The 14,282-nt window shown below is 37.8% G+C and overlaps 1 protein-coding gene across 32 annotated transcripts in view; it reads right to left on the bottom strand.

Moving 5' to 3' along the window:
• LOC127063756 (cell adhesion molecule Dscam2) overlaps positions 1-14,282 on the bottom strand; it is a 162,374-nt gene that overhangs the window by 67,456 nt on the left and 80,636 nt on the right. The window lies entirely within an intron of this gene.

The following is a 14,282-nucleotide window of genomic DNA, read 5'->3' as shown; positions in this document are numbered from 1 at the left end:
ATTTCAAAACGATCTCACGAACTTCCTTACTTTTATTCTTTTTTCTTCTCGTAATGAGTATCAACAGAATAGAACATAGAGTGGCTCGGTGACAGAAATGCGGGCGAAGTCCGACAAACAAAACACCTTTCACTCTACGGAGTTTGCCGGTACGAAGGGTGTCCCAAGGGCATTCGTACGCGAAAAGGGTAGAGCACTTAATTAATCGAAATGAGAGGGAATTCAAACAATGCTCTCTTCCGTAGACGCGTGCATATATATCCTTTTTCCTTTTTTACTCGCTTATACGTTCGATATTTCTCCCCTTCCCACTCTCTTTCTCTCTCTCTCTCTCTCTCTCTCTCTCTCTCTCTCTTTCTCTATCCCCTTCTCTTTCTCTCTTTTTCATTCACAAACGCATTTAATTTTTTCTCTCACATACTTTCACGATTATATTTTTTTAAGTATTAAATATTGTGAAAATATTTGAATTTTTTTCTATTTTCCAATCATAATGGTCATATTCAATATGAGATTATAAAAAAAAAATATTATTTCTCGTATTCATTTTATGATACAGAAAAAGAAAGAGAAAGAGAGAGAAGGATAATGGGAGATTGTAATTTCAACAAAAAAATTCTCTGCACTGGTTGTTACATCCGATCATCACTCGACGGCTAATTATTTATTAAAGTTGCGGTTCTGATTCGAGTGAAATAAATTCGAACGATTCACAAGTACGTCCACCGACCGCACAAACGTATGCTTGTGTGTACTCATGCGCGGCCATGTGTACGGGGAACATAGCTCGACGCTAGGGACTTCCTATTTGAGAGCTCGTACGTTCAATGAAAAAAAAAGAAAAAAAAACGAGGAAAAAAAAAAGAAAAAAGATTTGATTAATTAAAAGTACGAGAACGCCGAAAAAAATTCCAAAATTCGATATGACCTATCTTTCGAATCGAATTGATGGGCAGAGTTCTATTCTTTTTTACTGTCATTTTTTTCTCAAAGTAAAAAGTAAATAACGTTAAGAATTATGCGGATTAAAAAACTTAACGTTTTACAACGAAATGTATATAGTTAGAGAATTTTATTTGTAATATTTTCTCGTTAAATAAAATGATTAAAAATTAATCACGTTTTCGAAACATGCCATATGATAAATTAGAATTACAGAAAGAAAAGGAAAGAACAAACAAATAAATAAAGAAATAAATAAATGAAACGAAATTTAGCACATTGACTCGAAAACAGGTAAGTATATTGCTCACAGCAGGACAGCCGCTACGACAGTTCTGAGTCCCTAATGAAAATTGTTGAAATTATTTAACGTAGGGTTGGGTTTGACGTCGAAGAAGGAGATAATCCCTGGTGTGGGCTCGGCCACGATGATACCTATCCTGTGACGCTACAGCCTCCTGGCAAATCCTTGTTAATGCGTGTCTGTAGAGGAGAGTAAATGTAATTGTGTGCGTATACTTTACACAAATCTGCACATATATACGCACTTGTAAGTATACGTACACACATACACACACACACACATATATATATATATATATATATATATATATATATGTACACGAGTACCCACACACAAACCCGTATATGAGAGAGAGAGAGAGAAAGAGAACGTTCGTGTAGACGGATGCATAGGAAGGATAGTCGTCCAGTGGAGAGACATCGATGACACTATACATATTGACAAGACACTCGAGACCGCCTGCTGGGTCCTCGGTCTCTCACGGATCCACGTCCTCATCCAGTAGCACTCACCCTCCTCTCATCCTCCCTATCTCTCTTTCTATCTGTCTCTCATTCTATCTATCTTTTTCTCTCCAGTACTACCCTACCCTCTATCCGTTCTTCTCCGCGTAACATGTTCGTTCTCCCTGTACTCATAGGTTTAAGTACAATATACCGGACGGGTCATTATAACTACTTTTTCGAAAAAAGCGAGAATTCCTATCTAAAACTCTTTTTTTTTACGCACACTGCCCTTCCTGTGGTTAACATTTTAATTATAAACGTGGACCAATGTTCCACGTTCGGGGACGAACGAATTAAACTTTCCGAGTTGATTTTTCCCAAGCCATTCTTTTCAAAGGAGAGAAGATACGATCGATGAATTTTAATAATAAAAGCTTCATATTATCGTAACACTTTAACTAATATACACCTTTGATGAATTATACCGTAACGAAAGAGTAGCTCGTAAAACAACATTCTACCTTTTAGGCTATCGATACGCAATATCCTGATGAAAAACCACCGAAACCCTCGAGTTGGCTCGCTCTTCGTATCCAAGTCCCTCCTTTGATCAGCAAGCTTATCGGCGAAAAAGGATCTACGAGGGGTAGAGATAAAGAGAACGAAGAAAGGAAAGAGGAAGAGGGAGAGAGGAAAGGAAGGAGGGAGAAGGTATACTAAAAACGTAAGAAGAGTGGCATTTGCAAACGTGGCTATAGTCCTATGCGTAGTTATATCTATACACATATATGTATATATATATTTATATATATGTATGAATATCGTGTATATATGTATATACGAAGTAAAGGAGAATCGAATCGAGCGAACTAACGAGCCACAACCTCTATCTCCGTTTTCGATAAACCGCGGAACAATGGCACGCATTTATTCGACAATGCCACTCGACGACAATGAGAGAGAGCTATCGTGATAGGGGAAGTGGGAGAAAACGCGCACGCGTACTAGAGAAAGAGAGAAAGAGAGAGAGAGGGAAACAATACGTCTCTAAACAATACACCGATATCTTTTCTACTGATTCTGATTCGTAACCGATGATGATGAAATAGCAATTGTTCGAGATCCCGAAGCCTAGAGAGAAAGAGAAAGAGAGAGAATGAAAGGAAGTGAAGAGGATCGAACGACTATTGCCTGTTGAGACATCCGCGTGCGTATTTTCGAGAGAAAGAGAAAGAGAGAAAGAGAGAGAGAGAGAGAGAAAGGATGAAATGTATAGGTGAAAGTGTATGTATCTATATGTGTATATATGTGTATATATATATACGTGCTGGAAAACGATACCCACGATAATTGATGACGTGAAAGCGGAACGCAGATAATATTGATTCGATACGTCGTCCTCTTGGTAGCTTGCCAACGCCTGCTGCTACGCTGAAGCGGGTAATATCGGCGTCGAAACGATACATATACATATGTGTGTATGTTGTGCATGCATATATGCATATATGCATATATGCATATATATATATATATATATATATATATATATATATATGATCTATATATGTATGCATGTATGTGCACGCGAGTCCGGCGAGAACGAGCCACGAAGCACTTATCCGAACGAGCGGAGAATACGTACGTAGGTACGTATGTATATATGTACAATAAAAGCTTCCGACAGGTCCGTGTATACGAAAAGAAGAAGGAGAAGGTGCAGAGGCTGGAAGAGACATGGACTTGGATAAGAACGAGGAAATAAATAAAATAAAATAAAAGAAAAATAAAAAAAAAATGTATCTCCAACGTTCGTCGTTCTTTCGTTCGTTCGGAAGATTATTAATCGGAAAGTTTCTAGTTTTACGAAAAAGTGAGAAGGAAGACTTTCGAATAGAGAATCCAACTCGCAAAGAAACATAGATGATATAGAAGGAGGTGGGTGGGAGAGGGTGAAAAAGAAAAAATGAAAAAAAGAAAAAAGCGGAGAAAGTATAGGAGATAGAAAGAGGAAGAACTTTGCTTGCATGTGTATATGTGTATGTGTGTGTGTGCATTTGTTATACGTTTGTGAATGAGCGAGTAAGAGAGTGAGAGAGAGAGAGAGAGAGAGAGAGAGAGAGAGAGAGAAAGGGAAAGGCTAGTTTCCTCATAATGGACCAGAGGTCCGGAGAGTCTAAAGACCGGTCAAATATTTACTGGGACTCTACCGGGCAAGACCCCTTTAATAAGTTTTTTATTGCAGTTCCCTCTTTGTTTCCTCCGAGGCTGCCTCTCGTATTTGCACGTGCTCGATCGCGTTTAGCAGCGGACGTCGTTTCCTCTCTTTCTCTCTTTCTCTCTCCTTCATTCTTTCTTTCTTTCTTTTTCCTTTTCTCACTCATCTGTATAACTCCTTTCCTTTTCGCCGTGTTTCTCAACCAGAGATGAATCTCCGTTTTCAAGAGCTCGTGCTGCTTCTCAACCTTCTCGGATCATCAAGCTTCTCTAATAAGAAACTATGTAAAAAGAGAGGGAGAAAAGGAGAGAGAAAGAAAATGAGAGAAAGAGATAGTACAAGAAAGTATAAGAAACATCGCGGAAAAATTTGAATGATCGATGATCGATAGAAACGAAACAAATAACTAAACGTTGTTTCTTTTCGTCGTGAAAATAATTATTACTAATGATGACGTGTTTCAGTAACGATATCCTATAGTACTGATATCGATCTTAACGAATTGCAACGCGTATATCGACAACAAAATGTCTCGATATCCCGACGCAGCGAAATCAACGTAATCAGTTTGCGTTCGTTTTCCACGTTAGCATTCTCTCTGTCCATCAATCTCTCCTCTCTTCCTTTCTCTCTCTTTCTCTCTTTCTATCTTCCTATCTCTTCCTCATTCTCTCTTACTGTATTCATAAAATCGAAGGAATAATTTAGTGTCGAGTAGCGATTGGTAACGTCGAGTCAGCGAGAAGATTCAAGTAGAACTTATCGTGCATTACGTGTAATTCCACGAGCTCTGTCGCGTCACCGTTATTGCCCCTATACATAACTCTAGATCATGAGCCCTCGTAGACAAAACACAAAGACACATACATCTATACAGATAGACAGACACACACAAACGCATCAAAACGTGAATGTATACAAGGCGTCGATCGCTAAATATCGCTTCTATTCGAGGGTTCTATCGAAGGGAGGTAGAGTTAAATCGAGGATACATCGAGGGTTAATTCCTCTATCAGAAATCAGTGACATCACGTTCTAACACGTTGAACTTGTCTCTTGTTACTGATTACGCTACGATAACTAAACCGCGAACAGCTGTTTCAGAGATTACCTCTTACTTTACCGTTTATCTCGTCGAGCTTGAACTGGAACTTTTTAGAGAAGCAGGAACTTTTAAAATTCATCTGAAATTTCTTGTTTGAAATTTGTCCTATATTTTACACTTTATTTTTCACCCTTTCTCTCTTTTTCTGACAAAAGTTATATATTTAATTAATTTGTAATTTTAATATTATTTATTGTTGTTAATTATCTTGTTTATTGTTCTTTTGTTTTTCTTTTTTTATTTGTTTTTATACGAATCTTGCTTTGCTTATTAAATATAATAAAATCTATTTCTCTTCCATTCATATGTAGGAATAAATAATTTTAACTAAAATCTCTTTCGTTATTAAATCGTGTTTTTCTTTTTTTTTTCTTTTTCCTTTTGCACATCACGCATCTAAATAAATCTCCATCCAAGTCTAGGCGAACGTCCTTTCTATCTACCATCTCTCGGTGAATACGTAGATCAAAGTGTCTGACCAGTCGCCGGTACTCACTACTTTCCATTTTCTCGAATGCCTGGAGGAAAGTAGAGGAGAAGCTGGGAGAAGAAATGATTCGAGAGTGACGCAAAGAGAGCGGGATATTAATCGTATGTCGAAAGGCCGAAACAACGGAAAGAAGAGGCAAAAAGAGTGAAAGAGCAAAAGAGGGAGCGAGAGAGAAAGGGAAAGAGAGGTAAAGAAACAGAAAGAGAAAGAAAGAGGGTGAGAGAAGGAAAGCAAAAATGAAGAGGAATGAGGTAGATAGAGAGAATGGGTGGTATAACGTGGGCACTGCCACGGTCTTTGAGCAAGAACTCTTGCTGGATAAGAGCGGGAGACTGCTAGGGTGGTCTTTGTACCTCGTACATCTCGCTAATTAAATAAAAAAAGCCCTTCTCCCAACTCCACCCTACAACCCATAGTGTGTATATATATATACATATATACATATACATATATATATATATATATGTGGATATATATATCTTTCTCTCTCTCGTTCAAATCCCTTGCTGTCGCACTTCTAACACCAACCCCATCGTTGGTGCTATTCTTCTGGGTGTCGGCCCGCAGGCACCCGTCACCGAGTGTCTCTGACTTCGTCGAGATAGAGAAAGAGATAGATAAAAAGAAAGAGAGAGAGAAGCCTTTATAACGGGTGTCCCGTAAGAAGGAGAGAATACATATATACCGAGAAATGTCGTCGCAGACACGGTCTTTCTCTTTGATGATCGGCAATGATGAGATATGTCCTGAGGATCGTCTGACTCGAGTTATCGAAACTTTGACACGTATCATTCCTTTTACATTGCCCGAAGCGAGATCCGAGTCTCTATCGAACACGCTAGATTGCCTTTGATTACGAGCCTTGCATTGTGACCGTTAGATCGATCGGAAAGAACGAACGACAATGAAGACGTTAGATCTTCATTGTTTTCGAGACTAGGTGTTCTTGGCTTTGTTTGAGTAATTAACCGAACACGTAGGTATTAGAACTATCAACGCTTACCAAATGAGATGAAATGTTATTATGCATCGAGTACTTATCTATCGTAGATTTATTTGGTAAATGACCGTAGATAAAGCTAATTGGTAATACATGTTTTTTTCTTCTGGTATAGCTTCGTTTATTTGGATTACTATCAAATGTCTATCTATCTCACTATTACGCTTTCTCTCTCTCTCTCTCTCTCTCTCTCCCTCTCTCTTTCTCTCCATCTCTATCTCTATTTCTATCTCTCTCTCTCTTTCTCTCTCTCTCTCTCTCTCTCTCTAAGTTATATCGTTACGGAGAATATCGGACCATTAAGGGAGATTATACCCTCGATCGTAGTTAGCCGTTACGGCTGTTGCTGAGTCTACCATCGTCATTAACTCCCCAAGTTAATTAATAATCTGTTAAGGAGAATGGTATTCGATATTAATAACGTTTAATGGACGATGACGAAACGATTATGGGAATGATTCTATGCGTTTCTCAGAATGATTATGCAAATTCTATTATTTTTGTTTTGTTTTGTTTTGTTCTTTTCTTCTCTCTTATTTAACGTCGATAAATCTTACAGCTTGGAGATAAAGGTCATCGATATTTTTTCATAGAAATTGAAATTAACGATTGGTTGATACAAAGTTATGAAATTAGAAATACAGATACGTGTGTGTATCAGAATGTGCAATTAGAAATAAATTATACATAAAGTCCAATCTCGACGAATAAAGTTCTTCCTTCCAATAATTCAGTATCCTTTAATCAACCTAATTCCAAAAGCGAGAATACATAGGGAGAGAGATATCAAGCATCATTTAACACGACGTGCCGTCTAGACCAATGCCATTTATATTGGCAGATTAGTCAGTATCCAGCTAACTCCTATCTATCGTTTCGTTGCCACTCCTCTTCCTCTCTCCCTTCTCTGTTGACAACTAGATCGGGAGCTAGTGCGATCGTTGTCGAAATCGTGCGTACCTTTAGCGTGCCTGTTAGTTAACCCCCTGTACTTTCGTTCTAGTACAAATTGGAGAATATAGCACACAAACATACCAACGCATGTATACATACATTTCCTTGTGTTCGATTCGTTCTCGCGAAGCTAGCTTGGTACCGTTAGGTAATTCACAATGGGTGATAGTAGGCAATACAAAGAGAGAGAGAGAAAGAGAGAGAGAGAGAGAGAGAGAACGATAGATGCAGCAATAGCGTATCCTCGAGAGTAAGTACGCTATATCGAAGCTTTCGAGGTTTCAGGATCGCCCGTCCGTTCATGGGCCCGTCAGGCTGCGATGCTGTAAGCCGATTATGTTCGTGCTAGCCGCCGTCTATCCCCACTCTAAACCCCACCTCCCCTTCCGATTACTCCCTCCCTCTCTACCTCGGTGGGCTAAAATCCAGCCGATATACCTATGTACGTGCCGGATGTGAAACTCGGCCGATCGAGAGTACCGAAAAGGGGTGAATCGGGCATTTCAGAGAGGTGAAGGGTCAGGGCACATCGGGGTCATCGATAAATTTGAGGGAAATCGAGAGAGAGAGAAATAGAGATAGAGAGAGAGAGAGAGAGAGAGAGAGACAAAGAGAAAGAGAGAGATAGAGAGAGACAGATAGACAGACAGAAAGATTTCACGTTCTGTCATCTCATGCCAGAATGAAGGACATGTCTCGTGTTTCCAAAAGTCCGGCATAATGCATTTGAATAGGAATGAGGGATATAAATCGAACAGAGAAGCTAAGTTTTCGTTTCTGACCCAATTCCTCAAATACCAAACATCCTTATGCACGCATAAGCACGTTGATAAGCGGAATGTTTTGTTAGATGAAACTCACTCGCGTGTAATCGCTTTGATACATAGTTCGTCCGAAAGTATATTTTATACAATTTTTTTCGTTCGTATAAATCAGTAAGCTCTCCTTTCTAACTCTTCGAACGTCGCGATATTCGAATTTTCCCGCTCTCTAAGGACCTAACCTCGTCGATGAAACCCACTAAGCGTAGTCGTATAATGAGGCATTACGACTATTTGCATCTTCGGGGATTACTAGAGCTTCTGCGAGCTTGCAGATCTTCCGAAAGGGAGAATGACTGAGAAGGAGAGAGAGAGAGAGACAGAAAGGGGAAGAGAGAGAGAGAGAAAGAGGAAGGGAGAGAGAAAGAGTGATAGAGAGAGGGAGACAGAGAAGGAGAGAGAAAAAGGAAGAGAGGGAGAGAGAGATAGAGAGAGGGAGAGGGACAGAGAAAGCTTTCGAGAGCTTGCGGAAGCTTCCTGGAACTTGCGAATCTTGCATGTCTTACAAGACTTTGTTGAGCTTTCAAGCTCTCTCTCTCTCTCTTGCTTTTTTCTTCGTATAAAATTGTTAATTCACTCTTATTATCCTCAATAATATTACATGAACGTACGTTCATTACCATGCAATTGAGCAATTATGAGATGAGAGATCACAAAGTCTATGAGAAATCGATTAATCGGATTTACAAGGAAGAAGATCCTTTCAGCAACATGAGCAATAAATAATTAAAATTATTGGACATCAAAGTGAAGCGAATATTCCTCTTTTTTATTTTTTTATTTTTTTAATGTATATGTACTTCCTTTTGTATCATTCGTAATCTTCGAGAGAAATTCAAGAGATCGATCTTTTAAATAGAACTTTTTAAACGGATCTTTTAAATAGAAAAACTACGCGATGTACGTATTTCTAAAGATTTTCTACAATCTATGAAGAGCAAGGCATCTCTTTATGACCTCATTTTAAGGCTACAACTTGTACCTTTGCAGTCTACAAAGACGCCTCGTCGCCACTCGTCGAATACAAGTAAGTACATACTCGCTCGAAAATCGATAACGCTGAGAATTTTTCTGGAGTACTTTCTTCGATCTTTCTTCGATATTGTACAATTACGTGAGAAACGGTTTGTACAATAGCTTATGCATTTGTACATACATAGAGAGAGATGGAGAGAGAACAAATAATATACATATAAGTTAACTTAAAAATAATATAAATCATTTGCAACAAAACTATTAATCTAAAAAAAGAAATAGAAAAAAAGACGTTTAATGCTTTAATACTTTGCAAAGAAATCAAATTGTAAATCACTATAAATGTCATACACACACATACACAGATATATAATATATAAATCCACGCGACAAATGAACGACGAGAAATCCCTGACTGCAATTATACGCTCGTTCGTTAGGCAAGAAGCAACGTTAGTAGCCGATTACACTCAAAGTAATAATATAGGTGTCGTCTTGGGTTTGCGAATAAGGAGTACCACCGTCTCTAATTGGAAACTCCATTATCCGAGCATAATTAATTAAAGCTCCTTTTATTTTACGATCCACTTTGCCGGAAATGAAGTCGGACATTGCTATCTAAGCACACGAAAGCGACAATCCTTCCTTCCTTCCTGCCTTCCTTCCTTCGGCCGGTTTTCACCTCCTCCCCTCCTGCCCCTCCCACTTACCATCACTTCTCTCTACTATACAACCGAACTCCACCAAGACGATAGCAATGCTGGTGTGGCATCGGAGAGCCCTTACATCCTCGAGCGCTGACAATCTAATGTAATTTACTTCCCGTTTAACGTAATTAAAGTGTACTTTGAGGCGTGCCCCGTCGAGAAATTAGGGATGAACTTCGGTTTACCCTGCAAACTTTCCCCCCGAAATCGACACTATCTTCTCGATCTTGATCCTGTTATACCAGCTACGAAATTATCTCGCTTTAAGATCGATTATCGTCATTCCCTCCCTCCCCTGTTTAAGATATTCTCAACGATTTTTAAATATCGTAAACATTGCTTTGTAAACTTATGACGACGACGATGTATGGAAAATAAAAAAAAAAGTAAAAAAGAAAAAAAGAAAAAAACATCGAAAGAAAAAAGAAAAACAATATCTTTCCTTTCGTGTTATCTACTAGAAACTTATATGTACTTCACATATACAAGGTGAGACTATTATTGCACAGCACCAAAATTCTTTACCATGCTTCCCTCAATGTCCTTGTCGTATACTCGGCTAGTAAAGCTCGGAAAAGTGAGAAAGCGAGAATGGTGGAGAACTTTGATATACGAGCGACGTTTTCTACACAAACACGTACGCGCTCGCGTGAGCGCGTGCTCGCACACACACACATAGGTTGTACACAAGACCACTTTTCAAGCTCTACCTCAGCTAACGTTCCACGCTTTTGCACACAACTCTCGCATACTCCGTGACTACCAATAATCGAACGTTATTGCGTTACCCCTCTCTATCCCGCGCCCCATCGAGACACTCTGCTATAGTCATAACACGTGCACAACGAGATGGAGAATCACGATATATGTAGGTAGATGTGTTTGCGAGAGGCGTACCGTAAAGATGAGGAGAGAGGAGGGGAGATGCTGAAACTAGCAGGGCGAGACCTCGCAACCGAGTGACAAGTTGCGAAGCCGGTGTTATTCATGAATTCCAATTGGACAAATGGCATTGCCTCCCGTGCGAACGTAACTACCGTGGAAGCTTCAAAAATTTAGCTTCTTTTTCCGTCTAAGGATATCAACGATTTTACCTATGCACATAGCTATTTTAATATCAATGATGTATTTATTTATTTATTTTATTTATTTGATTTGATTTGATTTTATTTATTATTTTATTATTATTATCATTTATTTATGCAAATAAATCTCGCCTGATCTGATCTGATATTACTATTGTAGGTTTAAAAAATATTTATATATATATATAAAATTGAAAAAAAAATCAAACGAAAAATTAGAGAAAAGTTATTTTTCTCCGATTTATATGAATGCGAAACGAAAATAATTTCTTTCTAATTATGAGACTAATTAAAGTGGAATTTTCAATCGATTCCTTTTCTTTCGTTTTTCTTTTTCTTCTTCTTCTTCTTTTTCGTTTTTTTTTTTTTACATTTCGGTCTAATATCGAAACATAGAAAATACAAATACGAGCGTACTGTTTTAATGGAACAAAAATCTCAATATCTCTTTACCTTCCTTCTCTCTTCTTGAGACCGTGTTACAGGCGAAACTCGCGTTCGGTATAACAATAAAACGTTATTTCGTCGTTTTATAGAAGGTACGAGGGGTAATAACGCGGACACAGTAAAAAGGAACGGAGATGAGAGAGAGAAAGTCCGTGAAAAGTCCAAAGGCCATACGAATAAAGGGACGAATACTTTTTTCCTTCGAGAGAAAAAGGGAGTAAGCGAGAGACAGAGAGAGAGAGAGAGAGAGAGAGAGAAAACGACGGAAGGTGCGATCGGAGGGTTCCATATACACACTCGCATAGCTATATTCCTTTTTTACTACACTTATCGAGAAAGCGTTCCACGTTGCTCGTCCGTATATTTAATTCAACGCTCGAGATAGAGTCAGAAGTCGCGCCACGCTTCTTCTCTCTCTTTCTCTCTCTTTTTTCCCTCTTCCCTCGCCAGTATTTTTTTTTCCACTACCAACTCTCCCTGAATAACCATTCCGATCTTCTCGTATTTTCGAGATATATTTCGGTACATGTCGTTTCTTTCGGTATTCGAGAATAAAAAAAAAGAATAAATAAAAAAGAGAAAAGAAAAAGATACTCGTGAAAGAGACAAAAAAAAAAGAAAAAGAAAAGAAAAAAGAAAAAGGAAATGATGACGCGAGAGCGCAAATTTAATTTTCTCTTCGCCGACAATATAATATACAGATTATACAGATTATACATACATACATATATATATATATATGTGTGTGTGTGTGTGTGTGTGTGTGTGTGTGTGTATATATATGCATGTATTTTTTTCCTCTCTGATAACGAATAATCGGATTATCGATACTCGTCATTCGCTCTATTTCTCCTCTTCTTGCCACTTTGCCAAATGGGAAACCGCGTAAAATGTTCCCCTATTAAAACTGATTTGTTCGTTTTATGTCACGTAGTAAGAAACGAAATAATATTTGTACGTGAATCCTCTTGAAATAATCAATAATCATATATCAATACTTAATAAAACAATAAATATTATCAAAAATTTGTATAGGTAACATTGAAAACATCTAAATATACTCTGACTATCTATTATGCGTATGCGTATGTGCGTGATATTCTTATTCTAACTTTTATCTTGCACGTAGATATAAATAAATGAACGAAGGAACGGACGAACGAAAGAATAAATGAACACAGAAAAAAGTAAGAAAGGAAAGAAAAGGGGGAAGAGAAAAAAGAAGATTTGACAAATAAATTTTTTTTTCACTTTTGAAAGACAGACATCGAAAAGGAAGATGGAAATTCGTGAGAGAGAACAACAAATCGATTTCGAAGGGTTTCACGGTGTACCATGATAAAAGCTATATATGTACATATGTATGTATGTATGTATATACCTCTTGCTACATGCTCACGTTGAAATTGAAGTTGATCGCGCTCGCGCTCGCGTACGTTAGCGTCACGATGTTACGCGCTCGGTAATGCGATATCCATTCGAGTTCTCTTTCGCACTGGTGATGCACTTGAACGCGAAAACGATGCGTGATGGATGCGTTGTCGCGAACGCCACAGCCACAACTGTGAGATCGCATCATGAATTCTCTCTCTCTCTCTCTCTCTCTCCTTTTTTCTCTATTTTTTAATTTCTCGACAAAAATATATAGTATTGCTTATTTCGATATAATACACACGTAGCGATGAGAAATACAAGGAGAATATGAAAGTAAAAGAAATAGTCAAAATTAATGAAAACGGACAGGCAGATAGACGAACGTCTCTGGAGAAATAAAAGCTGAAGACATATAGGGTTTCACATTTAATTAAACAACCCTAATAGAATATATTTGACTTCGACGAATGAATACGATGATATTAATGTGATTTTTTGCGGATGATCATAACATTTCCTATCCTTTTCGATTATTTTATATAAAATAATGAAACAGAATAAAAAGGTACCATGTGAACGAGAGAAAGAGAGAGAAAAAAGAGAATCGTAACAACGGTAATTCATTATACCCATGAACGAAGTAAATTAGTGGAACGAGTCAGTTATATGGGAGAACAAGTAGTACAAGTATCTTATTGATCGAACAAGTAGTGAAGATCTATAACTGATTAGCTGTACTATACGATCGACGACGTTGAAAACACGAACTCTTTAATACCATAACTATCATAAATTCTTAAATATCTTTTTTCTTACAATTATTGAAATTATAATTAATACAATAATGTCAACAACTAAACGAAATTGCTTGCGTTTATTCATTATTGTACATTTAAATAAATAAAAAGTATATATAGATGTTTAAAAATGAACAAAGTGTTGTTTTGTTTTTTAACTACCTGTTAAATTATAAGAAATGTGGTTAACGTAGGACATCGATATATACATATATATATAGTTATAGTATTAAAATTAAAAAAAGGGAAAGACCTCGCGCATAAAATACATAAACAAATACGAAAGATAAGTAACGAAAAAAAAAGTTGGAGAATACTCGTTTATTTTCTTATTTCTTTTTCCTTTGTTCCTTTCTTTCTTTCGAGACGCTCGAGCAAGATTCGAACCGAACAAGGATTAGCCATTTCCTGATAGCAAATTTGCATAATGCCGCTCTTTGTTCGAGTCCCGTCGGCAGACGAGTGTTGCACAAACTCTCCCGATCGTGTCTAAGCTCTGGCGAGAAGGGAACTTGGACTCTCACAATAATGCGCATTCGCGACACTATGATGACGAAGAGGAAGAGAAAGAGGAGAAGAAGGAGGAGGAGGAGGAAGAGAAGGAGGAAGAGGAGAAGGAA

The sequence above is a fragment of the Vespula vulgaris genome, chromosome 5 (genome assembly GCF_905475345.1).
Source record: "Vespula vulgaris chromosome 5, iyVesVulg1.1, whole genome shotgun sequence".
In the NCBI taxonomy this organism is placed as follows: domain Eukaryota; kingdom Metazoa; phylum Arthropoda; class Insecta; order Hymenoptera; family Vespidae; genus Vespula; species Vespula vulgaris.
Note: the sequence above shows the minus strand (reverse complement) of the source record. Positions and strands in the feature narration are given on the sequence as shown.